Source organism: Anas acuta, chromosome 2 (genome assembly GCF_963932015.1).
Source record: "Anas acuta chromosome 2, bAnaAcu1.1, whole genome shotgun sequence".
NCBI lineage: Eukaryota > Metazoa > Chordata > Aves > Anseriformes > Anatidae > Anas > Anas acuta.
The window spans coordinates 31,773,068-31,800,986 of NC_088980.1; the positions used below are offsets into that span (position 1 = coordinate 31,773,068).

Consider the following 27,919-nt stretch of genomic DNA (forward strand, 5'->3'; position numbering starts at 1 on the left):
AGATGAAACACGCATAGTCGCAGCTTTATTTCTAATTTTGAGAACTGAGACTTATTTTGAGGGTCACAAAAGGCACTGCTGTCCACATTAGAGTTTTCACCTGTTGTGTTCCTTGAGCAATTGATAACATTCAGGCCCAAATTCTAAATCCCCTTTAGTTACTAGCTTTACCTTTTAGTCTTAGCTAGTTCTTCACTACTCTTGGAAACAACAGTTTAAAGCATTTGTTTCAGAAAACCAAACATCTGACATTGTCCCTAACATTGCACTGTATTGGAAAGAATATGTAGTCAGTCTTAAAAAATTGAAAATATTATGTAAAACATTGTGAAATTTCTATAGTAGCAAGTGGAAGTATATAAATACAAATACAAATTCCAAAGCCTCTAGGCAGAAGATAGCTAACAAATTTTTGGTTTGCTTAGGTTTCCAAAAACTAAACTGTGTTGAAGCTAACTTTTTCCTAGAAGGGGACAAATAAATGGAGACGCTCCTATCTCTCACCAAGATACATCCATCCATAAATATAGATTAAAAATAAATGCAGGTAACACGCAATAGACTAAAGCGCTTCAAATGCCATATGAAATGTTATTAGGAAAAGGGAATTCTGAAGACTGTCAGTCATTACCAGAGAAGAGATCTAATATGGGCTCAGAAAGATGAGGATCCTCATCATGAGTAAAGACATAAAGAAACATCAAGACCGGTAAAAAGACCTAAAAGCAAGAGGTCAATCAGAATACAGTTGAGCGGCACTGCAGAAGCATGCAATGTTCTCAGTTTATGACTGCCCGAGGGGCTGAAACCCACCACGCCAGGCCTACACATGCCAACTTTCTCCACATGGCAAATGTCGCGGTGGAGACAGCAGACGATGGCCTCCCAGAGCCATGCCACCACGCCTCGTCACCCTTCCCTGCACACCTCTGCCATGCCTGACAGGAGGGCCGAGGCCACAGGGCGAGGCGCAGGTGCAGGTACGGACGGGAAAGGCAGGCTGGCGACAGGCATGAGATACCGAGAGACCTCCCCGAGCCAGTCACAGCCTCAGCGGGAGGACACAGAAGTCCCGGGGCTCAGGGGGGAGCAGGGCCCAGGCGGAGCCCGGCCGCCTCCTCCTGCTCCGCCGCCCTAGCGGGGCCGGACCCCGCCCGCCCCGTGCAGCCGCCCCACAGCGCGCCTTCCCCGGCTCGGTGCCCGGGCGCCTCCCGGTACCCCCGGAGCCGGGTCGCTGCCCCCACCGCCGGCTCCCCGCGGCGTTATCCCAGCCCGGCCCGCCGGCCCCCCCAGCGGCGGCGCTGGGGATCGCGGCGCATCCCGGCGGGCTCCCCCCTCCGGCTGCCGGGCGGCTATTTTTAGCCGATCCTCCCCGTGTCGCCACGGGGCTGCCATCGCAGCGCGCAGCCCCTCGCCAGCTGCCGCCGCCGCCCCGCCTGCCTGCCCGCCTGCCCGCCTGCCTGCCCCGGCACAGCACGGCACAGCACGGCACGGCGATGTCCCCCTGACCCCACCGCCGCCGCCAACTTTTCCTCGCCGCCCTTTCCCCCCTGGAAGATGGCAGCAGGGGGAAGCGCTGGAAGTTGCAGCCCGCGAGCGAAGAGATAAGGAAGGAGGCGGCGCGGGAAGGTGAGTGGCACCGGGATCCCCCGGCCGGCGCCCCCCGGCTTTGCCCGCGGCGCTTCGGGCAGCTTTGGGGAAGTTGCGAGGCTCCCCGTGCCCGGGCTGCCTCCTTCCCCCGGCGGGGCCGCGGCCGGGGCCGGTCTCCTCGGGCAGCCCCGGCCGTGAGGGGCCGGAGCCGGGCGGGGAGCGGGGCTGCCCCGGCTCCCCTCAGCCCCTCGGTGCCCCCCGGAGCCGCCGGGGGTGGGTGTTCGGGGGGCGGTCGGGGGGTCTCTGATGCTGAGGTGGCTGGGGTTAGTCAGCGGTGGAACACAGCGTTAGTTAATCGGTTGTGCTTATCGGCACTGTAGGGAAATAGAAATACGCTCCTTGCACCACACAGAATGCGTGCTCGTCTTTGAGAGACTCCCCCCGAGCCCGCTGCAGTTTGCAGTTCGGAGTGCTCTGGGGAGGTCTGAGAACATCCTTAAACTGCACGGGGGTGAAACAGGGAAGAAGTGTTTAAAACAAGCCTGACGCGGAGCATGAAGTGCTGAGGCGAATCGTGGCGACCTTTTGACACGTGAAAATGCGTGAATGTGCTTTTCTAACCCCAAAGCTGTTGAGAATCTTTGTCATAAACAGCACGGAATAAGCACGGGCATGGATAGCAAGGAATTTAAAGCATATTTGTCTTTCCACATTGTCAGCTCTAGTTCCGTGACATTTCGTCGCTGTGACAGAAGAATAGTTTTGTGACAGTTACTCAGGGTATAATTTGCAGGCATACAAAGGCCTGTGCGCTTTGCCGAGAACTCCATGAACAAAAAAGGAAGGTATTTCAACATTAAGGTTTTTCAGACGCCCTCTCCTGACTCCCTCTGCCATCTCCCCTCCCTCATCTCCCTCTTCCCCCCTCACCCTTCCCCAACAGCTTCCCTAGATCTTTCGATACTCTAAATTTTTTTTTTTATTTATTGTTTCTAAATTCTTCCCTAGTGTCCAGTGCATTCCTGGATCAGTGGCCTCAGCCCACGTTTGTTTTGTACCCAGAACGCCCACTTTGTTCAGAGAGAAATGCGGGCTTGTTCTCTGTCATAGGACCAGAGCGCTCTTGGAAGGCAGTTCCATCCCCTCATACTACTCCAGTTGCATCATTATATGTATAACATATATAAGTCTCAACTATATATAGCTTTCCACAGTCAACGATACAATTATGCACTATTTTGACACCTCTTTTTCATTATGTTGGCAGAGATCTGACCCAAAATGTTAGGAAAAAAACATGTCATGGCCCCAGAGGAAAGCTAGTCAGTCATATTTACCTAGCGCTGGTGCCAGCTTCTTCATATAAATATTGCAATAGCTCTGCTTTGTATGAAATTGGCATTGTCAGCTGGGAATTCCTAAAAGAGGAAACCATACCATTATGCTTGATGGTGACCAAGTTCATGCAAATGCAACACCATAGTTAGTTAAGTGTACCCAAAACGCCGCTCTCAGTGTCAGATTGCTTTTCATTTTGGTATCAAAGTCTGTGTTTAATACACACAACTATTTTCAACCTGACATTAAAATGCCAGTTTTCAAACCAGTGGTGTTTGGTTTTCCATTAACCTTTTTTTTTTTTCCCACAAATGAAGAACAGTATGCGTGCTGAAACTGGACAAGTAGTTTGTAAGCTGTTGTGTGTCTTCTGCTTGGCGTTCTCTTCCTGTGTTGAGAGCAGTTCAAATACAAAAGTGAAATACTGTCCCGACTACTAAAGTCCCAACACATGCTTAATTTTGTGCAGCCATTCCTCTTTGAAAAAACAAACAAACAAACAAACAAAACCCCCAAGAAAATAATAATACTATAATAGAATGGTATATCTTCTATTATGAAAAAATCTAACATTAAAAAGAGATTATGTTATAAAACCTGTCTACTTTCTAGAAGACATTTAAAGCAGAAAATAATTTTCAGTTGTTTGTTTCACTACCCTAGATATTCCTATGGAAGTTGCTGTTAAAATATAGTTTGGACACTGAAAATATTGGTCAAATTCAGATTTTTCCATCATGAAAATGGTATGAATCCTGGTATGAATTACCATGAATACTGAGAGTGACTAAATGTAGGTTCTTCATATTTGCCTAATGCTTAGTAGGAGAGACATAGTTTTGAAAATAAGCAAATCTTGTTGTATGTGAATTATTACAACTGACGAGAAATGACAAAAAAGTTGGAATGTAGCCGAGTGATCTCCAAAATGGTAAGTTAAGCACGTATTGACCAGACAGCCTAGCAGACTACCATTGTTGTATATTCCTCAGCATTCAAACTAGCTAATTTAAAGCTATCTTGGGTCTACGTATACAAGCTGCAATACAAAGTACGTCTGGTTTACAGTCATGGCTGAATCATGAAGCTGAGTGAGCTTATTGTTTCTCAGGAGTGAGGTTTTTCTCCCTTTTAGAGAAGAGGTTTGGGCCGGATTTGCTGAGAATTGTATGTTATTCCCCATATGCATACAGTGTACGTGAATTTCAATAGAAATTCAAGTTAAAAGAATCAGTATGTATCAGAGTTTTCCAATATCTCCAAGTCTGTACAAGAAAATGTTCTGTCTGTTGCTGCATTTAAGTAGGAAGGCGCATATTACATTCAATGAATTATATTAAAAATAAAAAAGATAACTCACACTTAGAGACAGAACATTGGACTATTCCATGATAAAATATATTGTCATGCTTTGAAGGTTCAGTAATGATTTCCGAAGGAGTAAGCATTTTCTCGGAGAAGGTTGCATTACTGAATCACTTAAGGTTAGACTGTTTACTGGAATTGATATGTAAGTAAGGCATTTTTAGAGCTAACATCTATTGATGAAATCACCTTTCATTTATTCCATTTGGTTTTGAGTTTGTGGATTAGTATAATCATATGAGATGGAAAAATTTGTCTCTTGATTGGGGTGACTTACCTGGAATGAATGCATTATACTGTGAACTTTGGCCCATGCTGGCTAGGACTGTTCTAGTGTTGACTTTATTATAGCAACATTGGTAATATTATGAAGTAAATACATGTTACTCTGTATCTTCCTCTTCAAGCAACTTAAAAATTGAAATGAGGTAGCGCTTAACTTCTGTACAAAAATACTGTTTTAATACCTTGAGTCTGTCTTAAAATTCTTTCCACTCTAAGGTATGATCTAACTTCCCTGTGTGCACATATCCAAACTTTTTCATTTTTATATAACATAGTTATGTAACTTTTTGCAGGAGAAGTTTGTCAATGCAAAATGTCAATGTGAGTTCAGAAACTATTTAGAAAAAAATAATTGAAGAAAAACATAGCAGGGGTTAGAAAGCATAGCAGTAACGGTTCTGGATCAGCATGTCCCTAACCTGCAAATATTATGAAGACTTGGTGTATTCCAGGGAGGTACCACTGCTTCCTTACTCATCTGCTGCTGGGCATCTGGGGACAAGGCACCAGGCTCAACAGATCTCTGGCTTGATGAGCTCGGTTTTACTGCTCATGCATTCTTACACAGTCAAGATTGGCAAGATGAAATGATGCGACTCAGAAATTTCTTTATGAGGAAAAGAGACTGGAAAGTTTGGTATACAGCCTTCAAGCTCAGATGTTTATTTGTCTGTGGCATTAATTCAATGTGTTATGTAGTTTATGAACCAAGCAGGTAGTAGGAAGCAAATATTTATTCTTACTTCTTAGTGGTGGTGTTTTGCAATATGAATATTAATGTTTATCTCCCGCAAATCATGAGACATTGTTGAAGTTTCTTTATAATGTGTAATAACTATAAAAATAGTTTGGTTTCACAGTTATTGCATAGCTGTAAACTATTTTCTTGTTCAAGGAAATGAAAGAGTCTTCAGCAAAGGTAACTCATAAGTGCCTATAAGAAGATGACTGCTTATAATACTTCTTCTGTGTGTCCCCAGTTCTTCAGTCTTGAAGTAGGAGATGCTGGATTCTGTATATCACCACTTGATTTACTCTCTGAAGCACTCAGTCTTTGTTTTAAGTTCATTTCTATTCAAGATACAGAGTGCTCTTTCTCTAGAATGGATGGCTCAGGGGCTTTGCTCAGACTTGTCCCCTGTCCAGCGCAGGCTGAGCAATCATGAGCCAGTCTAGTCACACTGAACGAGTCCAGCTTTTGTTTCTTTGGTGTTTTAACCTGGAAAGCCTTATCTACAGTGTCTTGAAAAGGCAGTGCAGATCCATCAGAGAAACTGGCAATCCTGAAGAACAAGTCAGAGTCTTGTGAGCATCCAAGGTATGAGAAAACTCAAGCTGTAAGTTATTCATGAAGTAGGTGGTGTGCTGCACACTGTCTGACGTGCCTTAACCATTTGATAAGGGTCTTCCATTTGCAGCTCTGCACTCTGCCCGTCACTTGGAGCTCTGTAAGATTTCACAGAAGCTGCTGTGGCAGTGGTCTTCCACATTCTTCTTGTGCTGTTCTTATACTGCTGTTCTCATGGCGTTGCACCTGCAAACCCTGACACTGCTGTTGTCTGGTTTTCCCTGGAAGTGACTCCTGCTGGTGAGAGAGCCACCCCTTTTCACCATTGCTTTCTTGCATCTTGTTTTCCAGCTTTTAGTTTACATTAGGAGAAAGTCGCTTGAGTGTCTGGTAAGTGTTACACAGTAATATACACAAAACTTAACAGCTAGGTAGGTTGCTACACCAGGCCATGATCAAAGACTGCTCCAATCAGTGCTAATAGTATTATGTGTGGGTACAGGCAGTAGGGAATTTGAACAGATCAGGAGGAAATTTGTATAGTTTCATGGGAAATTGAAAAGATTGTGAGGAAATCTATGCAGTTAATATGAGTTCAAAAGCTATTTAGAAAAAAACATAGAAGAAAAACAGCAGGGGTTAGAAAGAACAGCAATAACAGTTCTGGATCACATTGTCCCTAACCTGCAAATATTCTGAAGACTTACGATTGTTGTCTCATGTTCTTTTGTTGTGCACATCTATGAAGAACGTGGCTCCATGTTCTCGGTAACCTCATAGGCACTGTCAAGCTGCTCATAGGTCCTCCCAAAGTCATCTCTTCCCCATGCTGAACAAACAGTTCCCTCAGCATCTCCTCACAGGGCAGCTGCTCCAGCCCCTGACTATTGTGGTGGCTTATGCCGGACTCCAGCATCTGTCTTTTACTGGGGACAGTATTGCAGATAAGGTGTAGTGCTTGAGTAAAGGGGACTCCTAAAACTCCAAGGTTGTAAATGTACCAATTGCTAAATAGCACAAGATTTTGAAAATGTACAAATAAGGCACTGAGTAGAATTCTACTGTCCTGAGACCATAAAATTAATAAAAGCGATTATGTGCTTTGAAGAAATTGTTATTGCACCTTACATAGTAGAAACACAGTTTATTTGACAGTTTTTATCAGAAAAGTTCCTGAATCATGTTATTTTAGTAATGTGACATTGGAATTTTACTCTAACATACTTTTCATGTATTAAAATTTTTCTTTTATAGCCACATATGAAGAAAATGACATTAACAGCCTATGTCTAGCGTTTCAATTATACAAAACTCTAATTACTTGAGTTTTTGACCTTTATTATTAAGTCTCTAGCGTGCCTAAATATTGAGCTGAAACCTTGCTTTAACAAGAGGTGGGTGAACTGCTGGCATGAAAGTAAGATTTCCAAGGCAAAACTTTGAAACACTAAATTCCAAATGGAAATTAAGCAGCATGCACATAGTTACTATATTTTGTGTTTAAAGTGTACAACTTATTGGCATTTTGCCTGATTTATAGCTGTTTAGTTGTTCATAGCTTAAAAATGGACGGTACATACTGCTGACAACATACAATAGGTACAACTACAACTTTAACCTTTCATGTTTCCTCTTTTGATAGACAGTATAATCAATATTGATCGATAACCTATTGATTAATAAGCTTTAATAACCTAAGCTGTTTTATTTAGGATATAAATATGTATGTTATATAATTTCATGAAAGTCTATTATAAATGGGAAGATCAGCAAGATGAAATGAAATAATATTCAACAGCTAAAACTGCATGGATGTTTGTGTTGTTTTTACATGTATTTATTGTTGCAAACATAACTGAAGACAAGCTAGGAAAGCTGCTGTAGTTGTGATCAGGGAAAGAAAAGTGTCCATGCCAGGAGCTGCAGCTCCCAGTGTTTTGACACATGGAGTCTAGGGTTTTGCCCTCTTAAGGAGTAGGAGCTGGTATTAGAATAGTGAGTTTTATCATATTCAGCAGAAAATAATAGAAGGGGCAGGAAAGAATTTGTTAATTTTCAAAGTGCAGCTGGTGTAATCTTTCCAAGTCCCCCCTAAAATGTTTTAAGACAGAACATACCATCTGGGAGTGATAAGTGTATCACTGCAAACTCTAAACAGCAAAAACACAAGCATTAAATAATTCAGCAACCTATTTGAGATAATGAAATAATTCCTTACTCTGTACTGCAAGTATCTGCATATCACAAAATAATCGTTACAGGACCTTTGTGAGGAATGGTAGTTCCATTTTATAAAGTCCTCTAATGTGGTTTAGGTCTGTTCAGCTGACCTGCATCATCCTCACCAGGGATTTAGCTGGAGGTTTCCAGCTAGATGTTGCCTTTGCATACCTGGTTTTCCTTAGCATAAAAATCTGAGTAGGTAGGGAACAGAGGGCACCTGGAGTTCAATCTCATCAACAGGAACAGAGTGAAGACGTCGATTTGGGACCCTGAACCTTTGGGCTGAAGAGCTGACAGTCAGTACTTGGATAGGAGTCCAAACGAAGGTCCAAGCCAGAGGAAGGTATTTCCGTTTGTAAATGGATACAGCCTGCGGTAGCAGCATAATAGTCTGTTCCTCTTGCATGTGCTTATTCGTCGCTGGAAGGTGGACGATTTGCACGTAATACAGAGCACTGCTGAACATAATGCGATGAAGAAAAGCTGAGTAAAACCCTTTAGAGGTGTTAGTTCTCCTATTTCAGACATATTAGTTTCTTAATAAGATCTGTGAGTGACATAAACATCAAAGGGAATATTCAGCTGCTCTCAGTAAATCCAGGTTTCTTACACAAAGTTGCTTGAAAGATCATAAAGGGTCTGTGTTTATTGTGTGCCATCATACATTCCTTGTCTCCCACTCTGACAGGCTATACCCCTTTTTTTTTTTTTCATGAAAGAAAGAAGTTAAGAGTCCTGGTAAGAAAATGCTGTTTGTTACCTTTCAATCGTTTGGAATGAGAGTGCAGAGCTTCCCTTTGATTAGAAAATGAGGTCAATATTTGCTTTTTTGGTCAAGAAGCTTTCATCAGAAACTACTGAAAAAGCTGCAGGGTTAATGTGATGAATTGGTGTGTAAGCCTAGGTTTTTACTGCATTTCAGTGAGGTGCTCATGGCTGGAGCAGTACCAGCCTTTTACTGTGATGAGACTTCTTTTAGCACTTCTTAGAGCTGATAAGCCAATCTTTTTCTTTTTCCTATATGCTAATGTATGGCATTGATACTGATTCAGGTCACAAGGTAAATGCACATTACAAAAGACGTTGATAGGAAGGGGCATCTTCTAAACGATTTGCTAAGCAGGACATGGCAGACTTAGGACTTTGATTATAAAGGGCAAGGATTTTACTTACCGGTGAGGAGTTTTGCCACTGACTATAATGAGGTCAGGGTGTCACCTTTGCACATAAAATTTTCATCTTTCTTAGGGTATTTGTATGGGGAGAAACAGGTAAGATAATACAGAGAGCTTGTTGAAAGCCCTGTTCGTGGTTGAGACTGACTTAAGGCTGGAGTGTGGTCATCTCTTTCCCAACTGGCAGCAGAAATGGCAGGGAGCACGAAAGCTGGGATTGAAGCTAGTAGCAGTTAACAGACACTAAGTGCTGATATAGTCATTAGCTAAGTGATTTAATGTCTAAATGATTAATTTAGACAGACCACCAAAGCAGTGGGGTTGGAGGCTAGACTAGATGATCTTCAGAGGTCCCTTCCAACCTTGTCCATTCTGTGATTTTGTGAGCTACAAAAACAGAAAAATAATTAATGATTGGTCTTTCCTATCTTTTGTCAGTTACTACCTTCAAATAGTGGTGAAGGATTTTGGCATGCACTCTGAAGACCGTTTTCCCTACATCAACATGTATACATGCTTCTGCCAGTTCCATCACTACTTTTCCTTATTGTTGCCTAAACACAAGCTTGTGGCTTCTCCAGTGTGTCCGGATTACATGCAAGTGGGGTGTGCTGGTATATATGGGAGACTTTCTTGGGCACCTGACAAATTAACCCCTATTTTTTTCCCCAGGCTGTAAAGTAGCAAAACAACTGCTTCCAGAATTCACTGCGGTTTTTATGCAGTCTGTTTAAATTGCATATGAGAAATGTGAAAGCACTGATTGACTTTGTAGTGAAAAATCGGGTTTCATTTCTGACCCTTGTCATTTGCAATGGACCCTCTCCACTTACATATCCTCAGAATGTCCATCTATACTTCTGGAGAGCATTGCTGGGATGTTCTTTTCCCTGTGAAATCTGCGCGCATCATTTCTCATCGCTCCTTTCATTGTTGTGGAATGTTTGTATCACTGTCTGTGCTTGGAGAGGGGACAGGAGGCAAAACTGAGCCTCTTCTTTTGCAGGTTACGTTTGGACCATAATTTAAGATTTGTGCATAGAAATGTCAGAAAGATCAAAATACATTTCTGTATGGATAATGAAGCAAAGTAATCAATTTATTGTCATATTAAGAAAAAAAAAAAAGTATCCTTTGTAGTATTTTCAGTGTAAATATTTCAGGAGATAAAATGTTAAGGCTTATTTTTCATATTTTAAGGCTACAGAAATATAATCAAAAGAGAAGGAAGCAAGATGAAAAAATACTTTAAATTCTCCTTGCTTACTCTGATGGAGGATGATTTTCTTGCATGAAATTGGTTAGCTATGTGATTTGTAAGCTAAAGTATTTCACTTTGGGTCCCTGTTGCTGTCATATGTATACTGTGATTTTATATTGTTCTTCTTTGTGAAAGAGAACACTACATAGCTTCCTGCTCTAGATGTGTTAAAATCATGATAATAAAAGGACCAAAATTTGTCATTTATGGAGTATAGTCATATTCTAAAGCGAAGGGGAACTGCATATACAGATTGCCAAGGCCAGAACTGAAGTCTAATCTATCTAATTTATTTTGTTCATAGTTGCTTTTTTTTTTTTCCCCTTTTGTTAAAGTTTTACATCAGGAAGTGATGTGAATGATGCACTATGCCCATACAAATCAAAGCAAAGGCACTTTTCATCTTGAAAACAGATTTTCTTATGCAAGCAATTATTCTCATGTCTGCAGACTTTTTCCACTAATATTGTTGTTTCAGTTGAGCAAAGGAATAATTAACTATACTGATATTAATGGAGCTAATATTACTGACACACATCAAGGTAAATAAAAGTCAGAATTTGACTTGTATCAGGTTGAAAATGTGTTAGCTAGAGATTCAGTCCAATTATACTAAATTCAATCTAATTCCTTGTAGTCATCCAGACCTTAGAATTCTAACAGTAATTGGATTCTCATACTTTGGGTAATTGTAAAAATCTGAAGCATAATGTAAATTTGGTGGAAATTTTCCTGTAAAGTTTTAAGTTTCTGGAAAATAAGTACTGTTTAAATAAAATTTCCCTTTTTCATCAGAGAGCTTTTGTCAGAAACTATTAATAAAGACTTGGTTAATTGATTAGTGTGAATAATCAGTGTGTAACTTTAGGTTTTCCACCCGTTTTATTATGTATTACAAAACATAATATAGGAGTACAGAAGCTTCACCTTTTGTTATGAAAAATACTAATCATAGTGTTTCTGTTGTGAAGTATGATCTACATCTGAATTCTGTAGATTTACTGTTGGATAGCGTAGTGTTGGCTGTGCCATCACTAGAATTATAAACATAGATAAAATTTAAGGCAGTAAGCATTAATGCTACATAACAAATGGTACTTGAAACCAGATATGTTTCGTTCTGCATCCATCTTTACAAAATTTATTGCTTACAAACTAAGAGTAATGATGCCAGAAGAAATAAAGGGAAGTTTTAGAGAATGAAAAATATTTTATTTTTATCCTCTGGAATAGATGAGGAAGCTCTTTGTTTTAGTAACTGCAAGTTTGTTTAGTGCTGTGGTTCCCATTTCCTGATGGTAATAAATTGGAAAGCTGTCATTTCACTTAACGTTGATTGATATATTTTTTTTTTCTTTTGCAATGCATCCCAAAATTAATAGAAGTTTTACTGATTTTCTGTAGTAAAGGGAGAAAACAAGTTTTGTTCTAAGAATCGTATGTAAGAATAAAAACAGTAAAATCTTAACTATTTGAATGGGAGTGAATGTTTCCCGGAAGAAAATGGAGGCTTTGGAATTGGATATAAAGGCTGCAACAACCGACTAGATTAATCTAGATCAGAGTGGTTGGTGACAACTAGAAAATACTCGGAGCCAACCAACATTACTGCCAGGGAGGTATCACCTGGGAAGAACAGGAAGTGAATATGCAATCAAAGAACTCTTCATCTCCATCCTGCCTCTAACCTCACTCTAGAAGCTGCAAGAAGAGGTCTCTACGGAACTGTTCTTCACTGCACAGCATTTTGGGTCTGTTCCAGAGTTTCTTTTTTTCTTTAGATTTTTTGCTTGGTCAAGAGTCATACCAATACCTTACGTACTGCAGGTGGAAAAAGAACCTTTCACGGATACATAGCAAGTCAGATAAATTGGGATCATTGCTAACCAGCTAAATCAGGTCATTGGGAAAATAACCATATTTCCATCATATGCTGCAAATGTGTAAGATGTACAGAGTTGAGTACCTTATACCTGGATAGGCAATGGCATCACATAATAGCAAAGCCTGATCCTGGAATTTCTGAAGGCCCACTCCATTTTGATCTTGAGCTTTTAATTGGAAAGAGTCATCTTTCAAGCCCCAATGGAAATAAACTCAATTTAATAATATAATAGAATTTATTTAATATTCAATGCATAATTCCTGAGACAAAAAAGGAATCAACAAAAGAGCCCTCCATTCTGTATAAGGTTGTAAAATCTTCTATTTTGTTATAGGATGGGATGTATTTTCCCTTTTCTCATATTAACCCAGAAGGCAATTATGATTTTGAATGCATAAGCACTGGAGACAATTTGAAGTCAGCTACATAACTGAAGCTGAAGGACACTTTCAGTACTTTTTTAGCTTTGAAGAAACTGTGGCCTGACCTCTAAGAAAAAGTGATAAACTCTACTTTCCTCTTTACAATATGGTTAAATGCAGTTAATCTGAATCTGCTCTTGCAGTAGTGGAGGAGGACATTTTCTATGTTACTCATGCAAAAAGAATGTTTGTTTCTTTATAATTTTATTCAAATTTCAATAACCCTCTAATTACTTTGTGCAGTAGGCCCAAATACCATTGAGATCAAGCGGGATGTTGTGACTGTGTCTAAGCACGTAGAGTTTCATCTGTGACTGCTCACGAAGGCTGGGATTCATCTTCCTGCCCAGAGAGAAGTTTGACACCACTCCAAAAACTTTGAGTCTGAATTTAGTTGTGATGAAATTGCTCTTGATTATAGGACTAATTTCCCTATATATAAAGCTGTATATACAGCTTTGTCCTATGGTTGCTCAGGCCTGTGTTCTAAGCTATTGCAGCTCTGTAGACTCCTTGAAATACCCAAGCATGCGAGGTGCTGGCAGTATTGCCCAGTGATCCATGAAGCAGGGAAGCATGTTACCCAGATTTGACCACGTCCTACTCATATAACACATTCAAAAGCAGTTTTGCTTTACAGTCTGCTCCCTGTGCCTCTGTTCTGCAGGTGTGTAACTTCCCACATGATTCTGATCCTTTCCTTTCTCGTGGCCATGAGAGTAGGTTTAAATGACGGCTGGTATATTTCAGACACAGGGGACACAGGTGTCTTGGGTCAGTTGTGATCTTCAACTTTGAAGGCTGTGAAACACGTCCTGGGTAGGAACCTAGCGACAGGAGGGGAACAGCAGATTTGAAGCAGTGCCATAAGATCACGTCTTTGTTTCACGCCTTTCTAGACTGAGCTGAATGCTAAGTGGGCCCAGACACTCTTGATTCAAGCCTCCCTCCTTCAGACTGGAGTGGACACTTGAAACTCCCAGTAGTTACTCTCTCTATTTATGGCAAAGCTGCTTAGTTTGATGATCTGTCCCAGCCAGACCCAGGCAGGAGGGAGCTGACATAGCAGTGCCTCAAGTGTGACAGCTGTGTTTGGTCTGAAATCAAGCCTGGAGGCCTTGTTGTATAAGAAGTTTTACTGTTTTGCATTTCTGAAGCAGTTTGGTGCCTGCTGAGCCGCAGACAGGCAGTTCCAGCAGAGTGCTGGGGGAACTGGTGTTTCCAGAGCCTCCAGGCCTCACAGTGGGACTTGGGAAGGTGGTAGCAGGGAAAGGACCAGCTCTGACTTCTTGGGGTATCAACTCTCATGGCATAGCTGTTTGGGCAGCTTGTCTGGCAAATACCTAAAACAGCCCCTGACCTCTAGGCAGAGCTGACTAAGCTTTATCCTTGAACTTCCTTTCCACCCAGCTGACAAAATTAGAAGCTAGAGACACAAACTTAATATAGTTCATCCTCAGTACCTCATGGGAAGTCAGTGAGATTCAGGGCACTTGTCTGAGAGGCCTGAGGACCTAGAACTTGTTTGTAGGCTGGGCCTCTAGTGTGGGTCCAAGAGAATGCCCTGGGGCAGGAGGAGATTGTGTCTGGACATTATGAAGATACCTGCTGATGCTGTAGGACACACTGCTGGCAGCCTCTGAACATTTCATATAGGGCTTCATGAAAGGAGCAGATGTGGTGTGAAACAGACGAGGTGGTCAAAATTCTGGCTATTAAAGATGCTGAACTTTTTAAAATTGCAATTTAGAATGGTCCCTTGTTCTGGATTGCCTGACATTGTTCATGGTCCTGGTGTATGAACATTAAATTTTACCAGTAGCTTCCAAACGTGGTTCCCACGTTTTTGGTTATTGCTATAAATTCTGTATCTTCCTGACTTGAGCCAAGGTATTTCTTTTAGAAATGAAGTGGCTGCTTCAGATTTTCATACATAACATTGAGTAGAGGCTTGCTAAGGGGAAGGTAAGATATGATGGCTTGGCGATGCGGCAGCAAACCTTTTATTGTATAGTGCTATCCCTTGAACAGATCACTTATTTTCTCTGTTTAGAGGGACGGTAACAATTTATCGGTTCTTTTGTGGCATTGATGTGCATCTTCTGATTTGTGGCATCTTCTGTCAGATCCCATTTAGATTAGATATACCCTGAAATGTAGACATGAAGACAGGCTATAATGTGAAAAAACACCTTGATTCAGTTTTTTAAATTGATTGGTATGTGAGAACCCAAGCTTGAGTCAGGTTTAGGCTTCTAAATTATTTATTACTCTTTCAAAAAGCACCTGTAATCAATGGTTTGTATTAACTGGTTTCACATATTCACCTCCAGTTGCTATGAAAAATACTAGTAAGCAAGCAACCAAATGAAAAAATAAATGGCTCTTTATGTCTTTCTTCCAAGCAAGCTTTTAATTTTCCTGGATTAATGCTTTTTCAAAAAATACAACTTTGTCTTTCAAATTAATCTTTCAAGCTACCTGTTTTGTAAATTCTTCTCTTTCTCCCACATAGTTTCTCCTTCTCCATTTCCTGGAAGGATTGTAAAAGCATTCATCCCGGGATCACTTCTCCCTGGAGCAGTTCATACTGTGTTTTGTCCCAGTCATAGCCTCTGGTGAATCAGTGTTTAGGGCTTAAATTCTTAAAGAGATTTTACTTTTCTCTCCCAAGTGCTTCTATGAATTTTGAAAAATTTTTGTCTTAGAACTCATTAACGCACCATTTTTTGTAAAAAATATTTAAATATCTGCAATTTTGAATATTTCAGCATTTTTCATTTGCTTTATTTTGCAGGTCTTTAAGCTGAATTTCTTTCTTTTTAAAATTTCATATATTTCTAAAACAAAATTACTGTAGTCAAAAGTATATTAAAGTAGCAAAATATAGATACAACAGGTTTCAGCAAATGCACATTTGCTAAATGAAAATTTGAAGCAGCTATTTATTAAAGCATCTGGTGCAACAATTTTGTGAAAAGATCTCAATGCATTGTTACTATACATACATGAAATATTATTGAATATGATATATTGTACATACATACAATATTATTTTCTTTTTATAAGGTAGATTGCTCTGAATTAAATTCTTTTTATTTTTTTTTCCATGATCTTTAGTTTGTGGATATTCTCTGTAGAGAAAATAACTCTTGCTAAGGATGGTCTGGTATCATCCAGTATTTGTATCAATTTTAAAAAAACAACTCATCAGGGTTGTATACCACTGATGGTGGGACCTCATTGTGTTGTTGTAGAACTTGAGTTCTTGTCTGTCAAATTAATTTTTCATTTATTTTCACACTTAATGTAAATGCTAACTAACATAAACGGAAGGTGTCACACACCGCAAATGGAATATAAAATGCAGTGAACAAATGTAGTCAGCAACCAAACTTCATGTGTAAATCCACACTGTGATTTGATGTTTTCAGAAATAAATGTGTTTGTTAAATCTGGTCTTTTACTTTGAAGTTTGTTCCTTTCAAATTCAGATTTCATAATTTAGAAGTTGGTCCTGCAGAACATTATACACTCAAGTACTTCAAGCGAAACCAAGAACTGACACTTTTCAAAGTGTCTATGACAGATACTAGGCTTCAGTGTGCTGTATAAGTAGTACTGTAAAGATGCTTTTTTATTTTTGATATTTTCAACTCAACTTGATTATGGTACTATTCTGTGAACAGTTGCCCCTCCTTTTTTTTAGATGTAAGGAGGTTGAATAAATTTTCTCTGTTTTTTACTATTGTTCTAAGTTCCAGCAAGATGTAATTGCATTTAAGTATGTTACCCCTTAAGAGAATAAATCAATTCCTTTGTTGGTATAGTTAGCTAGTCCCTTTCAGGTAATAAACTTGCTGTTCCTTTTATTATATAACACAGTTATGCCAGCAATTGCATTTCTTTTCTTTCTTAGAGGCAGTTAAGGGCAAAATGGAGCTCAAATATTGTTCTGTAATTGAATAAATTTTGTTGTTGTTGTTGTTGTGTTTTTTTTTTCTTCAGTTCTGGGATTATGCTGTATTCTTTGGGGGGAAGAGGAGGAGAGTTAGGTATACGCCTAACGTCATGTTCATATTTAGTTTCAGTGATTGTTATTTGGATGACTTGGAACAAAGTTTGTCCTTGTTTGATCAAGGCTTTAAGTCTCATAAAGAATGCACATTGTAAATGTGTTCACTGTTGCATAAATGCAGGTAGTGAGTCCCAAGGGGCAGATAAAGACCACAGCACTATGAATAGAACAACCTGTAATGATTACATTGACCCTTTCCAAAAATCAGTCAAGTTTTAATTATTATTAGGCAAACTCCTTTAAAGGACTATATTAATCAACACATCAGGCAGCGTGCATAGTAGGGAAGATTTGAGAGACAGGAACATGGAATATAAAAATAGGGAGAGGTTAACTCACTTTGCTCCAAATGATGGGAGCTTGTAAGAATAATGCAATTAACCAGAAATGTTTGAAAAATGGATTCAGCATGTCTGAACAAGAGAACCAGAGTACATTTTATTTTGTTTGGAGGTGCTGCACTGTTTGTGCTTCTGATACGATGTTAGACTGTCTACTGTTCTGCCACAATCAAAGCAATCCATATGGGAAATCCAGTGTTCAAGTGAATGATATGTCAGCCATGGGCAGAGTTGAGTTTGATTGCTGGAAGAAGTGGTGTTGAAAAAGGCCTTGGAACTGTTGGTAACAGTCACCAAGGTGCCAGCTACCCCTTGGAACATTGCTAATAGCTCTGACTTCTGGAGCACATGTTGTGGCCAGCAAAAGGACACAAAAGATGTCTATAAGCTACTCTTTAGTCGTAGTTGTGCAGATACTTCACCAAATATTCCTGATGGCATACTGCAGTCTTCAGATGTATGATTATAAAAACTACCTCTTTTGTTCAGGATCAATAATTCCTGTAAGTGAGCCATGTCAATTTATTAACTTTGAGCTTTATCTCTGAGGTAGAAAATAATGCACAAATGTAGGCAAGTAGGAAAGAGAAGAACCCTTATTACTGTTTCCAATTAAAACTACTTTAACTCAATTAAAAGATGCATATAATTTTCATATAAAGGGCTAGACATGAATTCTTAAGGGCAAGACAGTAATAAAAGTATTAGCAAACTCTTCTTTAAATTAATGAGGCAAAAGTACTGTAAATAAAAAGTAATAATTAACATTGAAATATTATTAATTAATTTATAATATAAGATTAATAATTATAGTAATAATTATTAACATCGAAATATCTCAGTCCTGTCTCTAATGTATAATGATCACTACCATGAAGTCAATGTGTAAGATACCAAAAACTAAGTCAATATGAGATTTAAATCAGTTTCTTGTGAGTTGTTCCTAAGCTTGAGGGGAAGACTCCTTCAGATAGTGAAAAGGAGGGAGCCTTGATCATCAGAGCTTACAGTCCTTAAAAGTTCTGACCTTTAAGACCTGTCCTATCTGACCTTTCCTTATCTATAAAATGTTTTTGGTAGTATTTTCAAAAAATACTTGGGGTTTGCATTTAACTTTCATCACTGAGTTGAGAGGAATGTAAGTCGTGTCAGCCTGGCTCTGCTCTTGCTGCTGAAAATTGAGGTTAACTATTTATAAATAGTCTAAGGAGAAGACTAGGGCTGACATTCAGTTGCTTAAATAAAAATCAGGATTTCTAGGTGACTTTTTAAGAAGAATTGGAAGTTGGAAGAGGGCTGTGACTGCAGGGTGTTAACATGTGACTAATGGCTGTTAAATGAAACTAGGAGACAAGGGATAAATGAAGAGGATTGGAGATCAAGTGGAGATACGAGTGATTAGGAAGGAGCATGCAACTAGCTTGCAAGCTCTCTGTTGCCTGCCAGCAAACTCTACCATTCTGTTTTCTTCCATAGCTGGAAGATTCTGCTTATGGGCATGATCAGACTTCTTAAAAAAAATACTAGAAGAGGTTTTTTTCTGTTCTTTTCTTCTGCTCCCAACATTTTTAACAGTGGTCTCAAATAGTCTCTGTGAAATCTTGGCTAGACATGAATAAGGTATGGTGCTCATTAATTTCAAATAAGACAAAAAATAAGGGTGGTATACTTTAATCTGTGAAATACTAAGATGTATTTGCTGGTTATTTTTTATATCTTAATTCCTTTTCTCGTAAATACTACATAGTAATGTTTTTGTAGTACAATCAATAATAGATAATAATAATAATAATAGAGATGGCAGATCAGTTCTGATGTAGTGTGTGGACTGGATTTCCAAGGCAGGGGAAACTGTCCACCCCCAGCAACATGGTCACTGGAATTGCATATTCTTATTTTGCAAAGCCAGGCCCTTACAACAATTCTTATTCTTGCTATTTTGTGAAATGCACCTAAAAGTGTGTATAAACACAGCTTTTTGATTTCATTGCTGATACCTGTGCTCTCTGACTGCGTGAAAATAGTGAAGAAAAATGAAAATGTGAAAGATGCAGACCAGTGCAAACGCTCATTGGACAGTGCATAACTGCTTTGTAGAATTGCTATCATAGCTCCTTCTGCTTTTGTATAGGCGTCGAAAGTAGGCTCTTGTCCTGGTAAGTGGTATGGAGGAGATGATGAAAGGAAGGAGACGGTCTGTGCTGTTGAAAGATAGCTTTTTCTGATTTTTCTTTTACCAGGAGGTGAATGGACATTTATAATGCTTTTTCCATCAAAGTGATTAAAAGTAACAAGTTTTTTGTGGTGCTTAGTTTGTGTCAGTGTATATTGCTGGGGTTCAAGCCTTGCACTCTGGAAATCTGCAGTAGGATGCAGGCAGCTGTGCATCTGTTAATTCCCCTTAAACACAATTGTTGGGGTGAGGGTGAGAAGCACCTTGCATACAAAATGATTGAGGAGGGAGAACATGATGAGAATCTTTGTAACGATCTACCTGAAAAAATGCGTTACTTTTATCTCTTCAGAATACAGAGGGGATGTATTCAAGGCCTATAGCTTGATGTAAGATAAGATGCAAAATGCATTCTGAACAGTGCTGTTCCTTGACAGAGGGAGCTGTCCAGAGATAATGACAACAGCCAAATTATTTCAAAAGCATATATTGTAATAGAATCAAAATGAAAGGGTTTATTTCTTACTCTTAATATCCTAAACATTAATAGTGGAAATAACATTTCCATCAGCGAAATAAGATCTACAATTCTATGTTGTGTTTATTATGGGACTGACATCTCATTTTGAAAGAACAGATTTTCAGCTTTCAATCCCTCTCTCTCTAACCGAGGTTTGGCTGTGGCAGGGAAACAGTAATAGTGCATATTTTTCATCAGAACAGCCGCTGTAGTTTGTAATGCATTTTCTTTGGCAAATTCTCACAGTTAGTTATGACTTCCTTGCCTAAACATAGGTCACTGAAGTCCCTCCTTCCTGAGGAAGAGGTGTCTTTTTCACTTATAGTAGTAACAGATATCCCTGACATGGGAAAGTTTCTGTACCATGGGGGAAAAGCCTATAATTTTGTTTCTGACCCTATTACTTATTTCTCTTGCTATATGTGCATCATGAACAAGCTTTTTTGGTGAGTTATCAGCATGTTACTTTTCCCTGCCGCAGTTTTTTTTCTAGTCATGAGACTAGAAAAAGAGCAAAGCCAATGTACTTCCTGAGTTCTTCATGTTGGCTTTTTTTGCCTTCATGTGAAGATCTTTTATTTTTGTCAAAGTAAGAAGAAAAGAAGCATGAAACATTGAGAGAAGCAGTAGACACCAGAAAAGTGTCTTATTTATTGTCCCAAACTGGAACTATGCCAATAAATATTTGTTACAACGTTAAATGAGTAGCACATTGGATCATTGCTATAGACTTCAGAAGGATCAGATTCTTCTTATTGGATTAATATAAATTTTCACATCCCCTGAAAATGCTTTCCCCCTACTGAAACGGAGATGTTTGCTGTCTTCCTCTACTTAACCACCCAAAAAGTATGTGGAAATGGGGCTTCTTTAACTTGCCTACCACACGAGTTGCCTTGCACCTCCTTTATTTCCCTTGTTTTCCCCTCAGCAGATGCTGTCATACTTCCATTTATTGCTGAATGAAGATTCTGCATTTTTTGAACACCATTATACTTTCACTTACTGCTTCTTTTCTTTGTCCTTTTATCATAATCGACTGCTTTAGCTGAAGGCGAATTTTGGGATGAAACTCAGAAATGTCATTCAAGATCAAACATCATCTTCTGGCAGCCCAGCAAATTCTTATAACCTCTTCCATGTCCTCTTCTGTTTCCTGCTGATTCTCAGATTTGGGGTTGTTTTTTATTCTTGGGTATCCGCAGGTCTTTCTACCTGCCTTTGAGAAACAAAGTTTCTTCCTACTTATACCAAAAAGAAGAAGAAGAGGGAGAAGAGGGAGGGGGAGAGAGGCAGAGGGAGACGAAGACACATAGAGAAGAATGGGGAGAGAGACAGAGAAGAGAGACAGATGGGGAGAAGGGAGAAAGAAGTGATGTTGATGATGGAGTTAGCCAGCCTTAGACAGTTTTGTCAGTGATCTCTTCTATCTTCTGGGGATTTGAGGAGAAGCAGGAAAGAGGAGGAAAAAAAAAACAAACAATAAATGCAACTTTGTTAGGTGATCAAATGGTTAGAACAGTTAATGTGCTAATAAAATGCACGTGCAGCTGCAGCATCTTCTTAGTTCTGAAAAGCCTGTGTGCTGTTGACTTCTGTCAGCATAGGGTCAATTCTGTGCTTACTCTTTTATTTCTTATGGATTTTTTTTTTGTGTGATAGTGCTAGGAGTACTGTAAATCACCGAGGCTTCTCTTGATTTCACACTAGTAGCTGCTTCTTCAGTGTTAAACCTCACAGCATCTATAAACTTCAAATTTTTAGCAGATGCATCAACTAATCTTTCTTTTAGATTACTCAAATTAGAAGCATACTAAATGTGAACTGAACATACTTGTCCAAGATAGTATCAATTCCATGAAAACAGTTCTTAATTTTACCAGGAAGCCAGGTTGGTGTTTTGCACTGAACTAGCAGAATACTCAAATGTCTTTCTGTGGGCAAATAGAAGGTTACTATATTATTTTATTTTATTTTGGTCACTTAACTAGGTCATATATTTTCTTAATTTTTACAGTTAATTTATTAATCAGAAACATTTTTAGTCACAAATCCTTCATAGCGCATCGTGGTTACACTCAATCCTGAGTTAAAAGAAGGCTCATGCCACATGTGCCTGGTTCTTGTTTTGTGAGCCTGAAATGACCTGAGATTTGGCTCACTTGGAAATTTGAGTGGGTTTTGAAAGGAGATGGCGTCACTGAAGTCATTTCTCAGGAGACCTCATCCGGTTTTACGCAGGATCTTTTAGCCACAGGTCTATGGTTAGGGATGTTTACATTCATGAGGAAAGCAGCTTCTTCTAGTTGTGGGACTGTGTGGTTGTTCTATAATTACTAGTTTTAAGCTCAAACTCTATACTGCCAATAAGTACAGCCATAGCTGAAGTCAAATAAAGGACTTTTTCATTGTGAATGTCTATGCCTTTATTTAAGCAAATGTCTTTATTAAGTAATTTCATTATTTTGTGATGAAATGGGTTAGGCATTTTCCTTTAGGTATCTCTTTTCTGTTCTTGCTTTCATATTTTTGTTAGGTTTTAGTTTAAAGTAACTTCGTTTAGGCAAATCTGAACGCGAAGTTGTCCGTAGCTCAGGACAAATTTAATTACTGTGCTATTTAAAAATAAAATTAAAAAAAAAAAAGTTGAAAAAATCTGGATATACTGGAAAATACTTAATGGGATATTTATTTGCTCTTTAAGTCCGCCGTATGGCATGCATAATGTCTTTGAACATTATGATGAAGCTTCTGGCGAGGCTCATTTCTAGTTGAATTTGCTGTCTGGTAGGTGTGCTAACAAAAACTGCAGCGAAGTGCCTGCCGTCAAGAGGCTGAGGCAGGAAATCTGCAGCTGTACGAGCTGTCAGGGGCTGCGGACAGGTTGTTGGAGCTCTGCCAGCAGAAGGACATAAAATCTATTCCTGTTTGTGCATCTGGATTTACTTGCTACATGGGTTTGGCAGTAAATCCAAATATAATGCTATAATTTTAATTATTTTTTCTTATGCTTCCTGCCTGTTGTGGAAAAAAATCCCTGGCCACTTTCATTAAGTTCTCCTTTTCTATAGAAATGCAGTTACCAAAGTGATTTATGCTTGAAGGGCAGGCAATGGTTCATTTGGATAGGATACCCAGGTAATTTTTTTTTTATTTTTTAAAGGAAGGGGAGGGAGGGTAGGTAGAAATTGTATTTCTATCAGTTAGAAACCTGATCTTTCTGAAAACTGGACTGTTAAATTCTGTATTGAATATCTTGTAAAATGCTAAAACCCTCTTCCTCCCTGGCATATTCACAAACCTTACATCTGTGTTTTTCTCTTAATTCCAGTTCTTTCAGAATGGAGCAATATGTGTGCTAGGAATTACAGACTGTGACTGCAGTTTTGGATTTCTTTGGATGGATGGAACATCCATCTCTCTGTGAGCTACAGGAGAAAAGTTGTTTGCCGTGTTTTGTCCCCCGAAAAAAAAAAAACATATGCTGGAAACCACACTGTGTTTCCACCTCCACCATCTATTGTGTCCCCTTCCTGCCTCTGTACCTCCGCTAATCTGTACGTGCACTTTTGTTCGAATCCCAAAGGCTTAAGAAATGTCCTATTTTATTTGACATTATCTTTGTTTACATTACTTTGACAGGTGATGGTTTGATTTAAAATTGCTTCTGCAACCTGAAAATCTTTTGTTTGTTTGTTTGTTTTGTTTTGTTTTAAGCTGACATATTTCCCCATCAGTTTCAGATGCTACTGGCCTCTCAAGGCTTTGCAGCAGTAATTAGAATCATTATATTAACTAATGCCTGTGATTACTGGTGGGAGGAACAACCAAAAACCTGCCTATGATAGATTTGGATAAGTCACAGACTGTGCTATATAACCTATCAGTTAAGACAGGTCTGAACACTCATTATTATTTTTAACAAGGAGATAGTCCTTTTGCTGTTTATCTATTAGAGACAAAAGCAAGGGGGATACAGTCTCATTGAAGCATAAAATGAATTTGGTGATTGGTTAACTGATTGATATCTCCTACCTGTTCATTCCTAACAAATAAAAAAGAAACACCAAACTCCTCCTTTCACATTTAAGAGCTCTGAAATAACAAACTTAACAAAACCTGGGGGCCAACAACTGAATTTAGTGTATCTGTTTGAAGATGTTTTCTGTTCCATGGGTATTTGGGTTGTTGTTTTTCATAGCAGAATAGAAAGAAAAAAAATAAAATTTTGATGTGTTTAAACAACATCTTTATGCATTTTCTCTCTCTCTCTCTCTCTCTCTCTTTCTTTTAATGACAGATGCAGTGTTTTGCAGTGCACCTCCTGATGTATTTGCCAAAACTTCATTTTAATTCAAACTGTTTTCATGCAGTCAGGATTGCTTATGTTTGAGTGAGAATAAGTGCTGAGCTTTTTGAGCCTCAGATATGCTTGTGTTTTTCTTTTCACCTGAATTGAATGAGGTTTTATTGCATTTACATGCTCTTTTGTTGTAGTTGCTGTGCAGCATGATGTTTTTCTTTTCAAATTTTTTTTCTGAAGTCTTTGTGAGACCTAGTGGTTTCAGCTGTGATATTTCTTGAGGTTTTGAGTATATTAAATATGCAATTCAAAATCAAGTTCTAGCACTGAAAGAACAAGTCCACGTGGTTGAAACTGAAATGACTGCGCGTGTGAAGTCTTTCAAACTAAAATGCTTGCTATAGTTATAACTCCAAAAAGAAGGGAAACTGAGTCACTTGATAAGAAGAAAATTAATTCTTTTTTATGTATGTAACTATGTGCAAAAGTAAATGGATAGAGAACTGTTTTCCTAAGTGAAATTTGCCTGTAGCTTATCATTAGATATGTTTTTAAAACATTTTTCTTGGAACTGACAAACATGTCTGAGATACATGAATTTGTAAGCTTGTGTGTGATTAACCGGATGTACGTAAATATTTGCATTAAAACATCTGTGACACTGTGTACGCCCACGGTATCTGATGAGGGAAAGGCTGGGGGCAGTTGATTTGACAAGTTTGGTGTCTTTTTTTTTTTTCTTTTCAAACTTCAGACAGTGAGAGAGAGTTGACAAGAACTTTGTTAGAATGTTTTTTTTATAACCATTCTGAAGAAGACTTACTTTCCATGAAACTTAAAAATGTTTTTTTGCAGTGTGGGCTTGCAGCAGAGGTCAGGATTTTATTCTAAGCTTTGCTTTATGAGTTCAGTTCATCAGTTGGGTGCACTAATAATTCTTTTGTACTGTGGCTGGTAAGTTCCTGTATGAAAGTTATGTCATGTTATCAAATTATAAACAAGCAAATATAATGTTTGATTATTATTTTTTTTTTCAGTGACATTGGTGAAATCATAGAAAACCAATTCTGCATAAAAATAACTTCTTCTGCTTGAGATCTGGTTTAACTACCCGATGGAGAAAGTCTGTTTTCTTGGCTTGCATTTCACTGCTGGAAATGCCAAAGTATTGATCAAATTTCCATGTGTTGCTTAGTCCCTGATGAACCATACTGTTACATCAGTTTTAGTTGTAAATTTATCTTATGATGAAAAGCAAAGCTCTACTGTAAAGAAATCTACCACTAAAGGACAAGTTCTTAAAAGCATAGCATTAGTGAAATGCTTAGACGTCAGGAAGACAAAATTGAAGCCTAATTTATGTAGAAACTAGTATAAAAATTGTTCCACACTTTGATAAAATTCATTGACAGCAAATGTAAAATTTTATCAGAAGTTTATATATTAAAAACTTAGAGAGTGTCCGGTTATCCATATGCTTTACCCGTGGAAAATTTGACTGAAATTTGCTTTCAATGAACTGAAAAATCCTTGGCTATTAAGCAACAAAAAAACAGAGGATTCTTTATAACTTAAAACCAACAATCATCTTGCTGCTTCTAAGCAGATAAATTTACTTCTCTATAGTAGATTTAAATGGAAAATTTTGACTTGGCTGCTTTTAACATATGAAATAACATTGGATGTCTCTTGTAATGCATCACAGTTATGAAAAAAAAAAACAAACACATACAAGTTGCCTCTATTTCCTACTAAGCTCGCTAACATCTGTTATGTGCCTATAGCCCCTCTCCTGTGTTGATTCTCTTGTTAGTCTGAATTTATCACTTTAAGAGAATATTTTTTTAAAAGATCTGAGCGAGAGTGATTCATATAGAGGGCAACTGTCTGAGACTCCCTTTGGAGGCTTCCTCTTCTAGATAACGGTTTCTTCCTGTAGAGTTTGTCTGAAACACAGACTCACATACTTATGTGAATAATTGTTGTTTCATGAGTTTTAGCCTCTTATTCTAAATAAATATGTTGCAGAAATGCAAATGTGCGTTTCTGTATGAAGTGTTGGTGCTCTGATATGTCTCATATTCAGGTACTGTGCCTCTCAGGTAACTGTAGATGAGGACCTTCAGGTAAAGACATTTTCACCTATTCTTTATTTACTCTGTCTTTGCAAGTAAAGGGCAAAGTAGCATCTACTTTATTATGTTTTAGGTTTATCTGAGTTATCTAGAAGGGAAAGTCTATGTTTTATTCTGTGTATATGAGTACCTAGAATAAACAGGCCATGACCTTTCTTTCTTTCCTTTCTGTATTCTAGTATAACCTGATATTAAAAATTCTCATAGTTTATGATTACATTTATTCTCATGCATTTTTAGAGATTTTTTTTTTTGGGGGGGGGGAGTGGATGAATAAATTATTGATCATAATTGATAATAAATCATTGATTATTGAAGTCCTGCCTCCCTCAAATATCTCCTGACTAAAGTGTCGGTGTTGATGCAGAGCTCACACTGCTTGTGCAATTCTCTGAAAAAAAAAATGGTTGCTTTCACAGACAGATCCTATTGCCAACTGTCTTCACTGGGAAACCGAGCAGATGCTGGTACCAATATGTTGTGGTGTCAAGCCAGCTGCTTAGCAGCATGCTATTTGATCCTGATGATGGAGGCCTAAGGCTCATTTCTGGTGGAAGGCAGCATCACATCTTGCTGTTCGGAAATCTTTCTTGCTTCATCTGTGAATGGTGAACATAAAAAAAGCTTGACCAAATGGCTTGTGTGGTTCTCTTGCTAGCTTGAGAGGACTTCAGAAAGCAGAATTTGTCTTCTTGGAAGTTTGAGGCTTCCCACTGAAAACCACATGAGCAGTATGCTCACAGCATGTGAGGTGTGATACTGTACATGCATAACTGGAAAAGTACAGTTATATCATATTTCAGAAGAAATAATGTGAATTTCCTGGCTCTTTGACTTCCACATCCAGCAAAGGCAGCCCAGTTCTAATGGGTAGGAGGAGAGGTTGATGGCTTTGCGGGCATGCAGCTGATGTGCACTGAGACACATCATCATCATGTTCTTGTTCATCAGCATCTACATGTTCTTGCATGTGCCACATGTTCTTGGTAGGAGAGGAAGGGACTGTATGGTCCTAATTGCCCTTCTGCGCAACATGGTGCATCACCTGCCACCCAGTATACTTACACGTTTGTGATTTACAACAGGCTATATGGTAGTCTAGCTGTGAATTCTGTACAGGCTCTGTTTAAAACAAAACAAACAAAAACTGCTTTGCTAGGCATTCATTACATGCCAAACATGATTTTAATAGGTAAGTAGAAGTCTGACAGTCCAGAACTTACTGCTGGAGTAGTTCTTTAATACCAAACCTGTCGACATATGTAGTTGCTATTGACTTCAAAAAGTTTTGAAGCAGATACTTAATTAAGAGTAAGGTACCTGAATACCTTATTGTAAAATATTTAATCCTGTACTGAGCTCTGGATACTGAAAACTTTGTTCTACAGAAGCCTTAAATTCCCACTGAAAGAGCTTATATACCCCAGTATCTCTTGGACTAGACTTTGATAATGCTGCTAAGAAATCTGTACTATACTTGGCCGTAAAGGTCACTACCCAATCGTCTTATGCTGTTTATTGTCGTGGCTTTACTCAA

At 38.8% G+C, this 27,919-nt stretch overlaps 1 protein-coding gene across 2 annotated transcripts in view; it reads left to right on the plus strand.

The window, feature by feature from the left end:
- Positions 1-1,340: 1,340 nt before the first annotated feature.
- Positions 1,341-27,919, plus strand: part of HDAC9 (histone deacetylase 9) — a 476,309-nt gene continuing 449,730 nt past the window's right edge. For both annotated transcript variants that reach the window (XM_068674122.1, XM_068674124.1), the window contains exon 1: positions 1,341-1,629. The gene's annotated coding sequence lies outside the window, so the exon portion shown is untranslated. The remainder of the gene's footprint in view (positions 1,630-27,919) is intronic.